This window comes from Medicago sativa, chromosome 7 (assembly GCF_051527215.1).
Source record: "Medicago sativa cultivar Bolivia chromosome 7, Bolivia_mono, whole genome shotgun sequence".
In the NCBI taxonomy this organism is placed as follows: Eukaryota; Viridiplantae; Streptophyta; class Magnoliopsida; order Fabales; family Fabaceae; genus Medicago; species Medicago sativa.
In genome coordinates this window covers 13820543-13826278 of record NC_140755.1, presented here as the reverse complement: position 1 = coordinate 13826278, position 5736 = coordinate 13820543, and the positions used below count along the sequence as shown (strand labels likewise).

The window sequence follows — 5736 nt, the reverse complement described above, 5'->3', positions numbered from 1 at the left end:
AAACACGGCACCAAACGATGATTGACTTTGAAAAATCAACTCAAAGAGAAGACGTGATCCAATTGAACAACAAGGAATAACAATTAAAGGAATAACAAGAAATCATTATCCACTTGTGTTTTCTTTTCAAAATAAATTAAATATAATACTAACATTTGTCATAAAAAAATAAAAAAAATATATATTTTTCGATGTAAATGAATTCAATCGTAAATCATTTTATATTAATAAATCAAAACCAAATTTATAAAATCAATTCATTTGAAATCAATATTAGCCAACAAATAACTATATATATTTTATTTGAATTACATGGTTGTACCTGCTCTCCAAAATCAATGAGTGCATAATCCTTCGTGAAACAAAGTGCTAAAGAAATTCATTACATGTTTATTAAGAACAAGCCCAACTTCAACTCCACTTCCATCTTTGCTATCTGCCAAACCAATGGCTAAACCTCTATCTATCGACACTATTTCCACTTTGGTTGGTTTTCCCCAACCAAGATCGATGTCATACACACCAAATCTATTAGACCCTGCAACTCCAAAAATTTCAAATCCTTCTCTTGTCAAACAAGAATGTTTATTATACACATCATCAATAGCCTCTTCAAGAAAACCCTTTTCATTTATCATCTTTATTCTCTCATAAATACTCCTAGCAACTAAAAAAACACCATCTTCTTTTATAAAATCTAACGGTTGAGCATCAATGAAATGCCCCCAAATACAGTTTCCAAAATAGTTATTTGCTATTGGTGGTTTTAACCTTGTCCTACAATCTACAGCAAACACAAAACCAAACTTCTCTTTATAATTTTGAACTTTATGGATTGCTTTCGCAAGACATACCAGCGAATAAGCACAAGCGAGGACAAACGATGATATATTTTGTGGCTTTGATTCTCTTGTATTGAATGTTTCCCATGTTGATAACACCCTTTGCTTTATCTTATCCAAATCTTCGCGTTTGAGGTTAAAAGTAGCGCGAACACAGTCTTTGAGTTTTGGTTCAAAAGGGAAATTCTTTAAACTTCTTTCGTTTCCTTTTTGAGTTGGGTACTTCTTGGATAATATCTTGATCGAGTTATTTCCATTTGGGTCTTGAATGATTTCCCTGTTGAATAAAGGTTCTAACTCTTGCAATAGAGTTGGTGTCTCTTTGGTTTCAATTGATTTTTTGCATAGATAAGCCCAAGCTTTGATGAATATGATTGAAGATTTTCCATCAAGAACAGCATGATGAGTGCTTATTCCAATGGAAAAACCACTTTTTGGAAAAAGGGTTATTTGGAGTGAGATAATAGAAGCAAAAGAATTTGTTGATTCCAAATATGGTATAAAGGAACGAGACAAAGAAGCTTCTTTTGGTGAGTTTTCAATTACATGATTGAAATCTAAATCTGACTCTGCAATGAGCAAGGAAACACCATCATTTGATGTGTATTGTATTTTTGGGTTTTGTGATTCAAAATCCCAAACGATGTTACCAGCTAAAGGAAGAAAGTGTTGGAGGGTCAAAGAAAGTGAAGATTTAAGATTTGGAACAATTGTTTGAAAGAAGAATGAAGGGTCTGATTGTGAATTTGGGAGGGTGTAGAAGAAGATGTATTCTATTGGATGGAACCTTAGCCAAAATATGTCGAAAAAAGTGAGAGAAATTGAGGTTGTTTGGCTTGATGATGGAGGAACAACTTTGATGTGTTCGTGAATTTTAATGTTGTTGTAAGCCATGTGAAAGAGACGAAGTGTTGATGATATTTTAGCTATCAAAGATACGTGGAAAGCACACAAGCAAAGTGTTGTTAACTTTTTAATTTACGCTGTAAACTAATACATATGTCCTTAACTATACACTTGTAGCCACTTAAGATAATATTTTATTCAAAAATTTCACATCCGTTAATTACTTCTTTACAAAACTAACCCTATCAACCAAGTGTGATCAGACTCAAGATGTTAATGAACTCCACTAAAAGACAAATCATTTAGAAGAAACATAATTTAATTCATTAATCAAACATTTTTTTTATTAGGTTATACTTACCTCACAGCCATACATACTCCACATTATTAGAGCGCTTCCTTTACCCGAGAACCGGATGGTACTATTAAATTTACAAAAGGAAAACCCAAATATACTCTCTCTTCCCTATTATACCATCTTATCTTATATACAAATGTAAGGAAATGTTGTAAGCAAACCCTAGAAAAACCCTAGATTTGGCCATGGTTTTTTATTGAAATGAACCCACATGGACGCCAAAATGCAAGACAATGTGACATTTCTATCCATTAATGATATCCAACAATCAAACCATGCCATTTGTATCATAGTTTCTTTTATGAAGCTACCTCTATTCATTGGTTCAATTGGTTTAATATTGCATGCTTTCTTCTATATCAAAATCATTATGCAAATCTAATTATTACCAAATCTTATGATGCATTCTTAAGCAACAATAAAATGATTTTGTTAGCCTAGATAATAAAACAATGATTTCGTTGCCACCCTATACATAAAGGCTACATTCTAGGCATAGAAGTTGCAATTATACATAAAGGCTACATCTTGAACATAGATAGGTGCACTATTCTATGCACCTTTATCGCCACCCTATACATAAAGACTAAATCGTAGGCTTTGACTTTAGTTAGGAAAATAACAATATTTCAAGTTAACAGAAAAGACTATACATCTAGACATATATAGAAGTTGCAATTATTAATAACAAGAGATCTAATCATTACTAAATCTTATGATCATTCTTAAGCAATAATAAAAAAAGATTTTGTTAGCCTAGACAAGAAAACAATGATTTTGTTGCCACCCTATACATAAAGGCTACATCTAGGTATAGATAGGTGCACTGTTTTATGCACCTTTATCGTCACCCTACACATAAAAGCTACACGGTAGACTTTGACTTTAGTTAGAAAAATGACAATATTTCAAGTTAACAAAAAAGGTTATACATCAAGACATAGAAGTTGCAATTAAACCATGTCATTTGTATCAAAGTTTCTTATATATGAAAATCATTATGCAAATCTTATTATTATCCAAAGATTTTGTTATGCAACCATACAAAGATTTTGTTAGCCTAGATAAGAAAACAATGATTTTGTTGTCACCCTATACATAATGGTTATATCTAGACATAGATATGTGCATTGTTCTATGCACCTTTATCGCCACCCTATATATATAAAGGCTACATGGTAGACTTTGACCGTAGTTAGAAAAATGATGATATTTCAAGTTTAAACTGCTTATAATTTATTGTGTTCATCATTGACTCGTACGAAGCACGGGAGCGCGATCTAGTTGTTTGTAAAGATAATCATGTAAAAGCAACATATAGCTTGTATAAAGTAATTGCTTCTACCGCTTTTTTTTAATAGCTTTTACGGTACCGAATCACAGTCAGAGTTATAGTTTAGATGTTCTTTTCTATTGTGTCATCTAATTGATTTTAAGTAATTATTGTGCCATATATTTGTAAATGGCAAATAACTTATCAAAGTTCATATTTTATCAAATTTACCTTGGTCTCTTGGACCAGGCTTCCTCCTAGATGTTACAATTGGTAATAGGGGTCTATTTTCTCTGACTTTACTCAACTTGACCTACTTGACTCAACGGTTAAAGTATCGTTTTTCCTGCAGCGAGAGTCAAACGCAGTATTTAAATACAATTTGTCTCTGAAGCATATAATATTTGTCAATTTATTTTTTTTATATTTTTTGAAGGAATTTATTTTTCGATATTAAAATGTAAGAGAATAAATTGACATATTTTTTTTTTTATACATTTTAGTGATTAAATTGATGGGTGTCATATATTTTAGAAAATATTTATCACACTTACTTATATAGTTTTGGGATTAAACCGGAGAAAGTGCATAAAAATAACTTAGAGACTAAACTAATGGATATTCATTCTGAAAAGAATAAACCACCTATTTAATCCTTAAACTATCATTCTCTCATCAATTTATTCCATAATTTATATAAATACAATAAGTTTATAATCTTCTCAAAAAAAAAAATTATAACCATATGCATGAACGTTCTGAATAATAATCATGATGGTTTCTTGGAGTTCAAGTTTCCATGGCAACGATCATGGGCGTCCTTGGCTTCTCAGTTTCTTTGTCCCAAAATGTAAGCAAAAAAGACAAACTTTTATCCTATTTAATCTTGTTTTTTTTTTAAATCATCTTTTCCAAAAAAAATTGTTTATTCTCATGAAATTAAATGCAAATTATATTCAATTTTCTTTCTCTTCCTTTTTCTCCATAATCAATAACCAATGAAAATTATTTTTACATCTTCTTAAGAAACTTATTCCAAAGATAATACAATAAAAAACTACACTCCAAATTCTTATATTTTAATTTTCTTAATAAATATGATTTGATTTTCTTTGTTTACAACCTGCGATGGAGGGAGTACTCTTTTAGTTGAACTTTCTCGTCTTGCAAGAATGTTAATTCTATCAATCCAAAAGACAATTGATATTAAGTCAATTTAAAGAAAGAGAAAGCCAGCAAATAACATGCAGCTAATTTCATGGTGACGTTTGGAGAAAATGGGATTTCTATTTTGAAGCTGTGATTGACTAGTGTGATGTGGCTACCTATTATTCATTAGTCGTAGAGGAATACGTGGGTTGATTTTTTGGAATAAGTTAAAGTTAACTAACGTTAGCAAAAGCCAAAATTAATTTGTCCTGTAACAAGTGTTCCGTTAAAGGAAAATACTAAGGAGGGTCTTAACAAGATAAGTTAAGTAAAGGAAACCAAAAAATAAAAATCTCATAAAAAAACGTATAATCAATTTTTTAAGTTTGAAAAAATGTTCTTTTTAAGTTGAGTAAAGGAAAATTGTTCTTTCCGTTTATAAAAAAGAAGCTTGTTCTTTTCACTAAAAATGTTTCTACATTTTTAGTGTTCCTATAGAGTGTTTTCTAGATCTTATAGTTTAGTGATTAGAAATCTATTTTTTTTTTAAGATGAATAAATAAGATATTTTTTGTACCAAAAAAAAAAAAGATATTTGGGGATTGAACTCCGATCCATGTATATATTATATTATGTCTTTGCCAACTGAGTTCGGTTTATAGGGACTATAGAATACTTTAGTATAATATACAAAAGTAGTTTTAAATGTAGAATAAAGAGGGAGAAGGGGTTGTATATCTCAATTGTTTTGAGTTAAGGGTTAAAGAAGTTAATGAGTTTATTAAAGACTAGGATTCAAGTCCCGGCTTAAAAAAATATACAAGATTCATAAGGATTAAATATGTTTTTAGTCCCTACAAAATCATAGATTATCAAGTTTAGTCCCTATAAAATTTTAATGATAATTTTAGTCCTTCATAATTTTGTAGTTTGTAAGAATAATAGTCCTTATAAAATGTAAATAGAGATTAAAAGTGAACAAAAAACAATTTAGAGCACTAGTGCAAAATTGACATAAGAATTATTTGTATCACACCTATTTTATTAAAAAAAAAGGTGTGAAATATAAATAAGGTGGCAGTTTTGTAAATATATTGAAAATATTGTTTTATTGAGGAAGTTTCAAAACCTGAACTTACGAGTAAATGGGGTCAAATCTAAAATAAAAATAAGGTGGCAAACTTGTAAATATGATTTTATGTCTGATTTTAAGAAAAAAGGTGTGAAATATTAGCATATTAATTGTTACGTTAATATTTTTATTCCTT

The 5736-nt window shown here is 29.8% G+C and overlaps 1 pseudogene across 1 annotated transcript; it reads right to left on the bottom strand.

Annotated features, from left to right (window-relative positions):
* Positions 1-243: 243 nt before the first annotated feature.
* Positions 244-2121, bottom strand: LOC146904426 (phenolic glucoside malonyltransferase 1 pseudogene; annotated as a pseudogene). Its single transcript, XR_015019968.1, has one exon. The product of XR_015019968.1 is annotated as a phenolic glucoside malonyltransferase 1 pseudogene (transcript).
* Positions 2122-5736: the final 3615 nt, after the last annotated feature.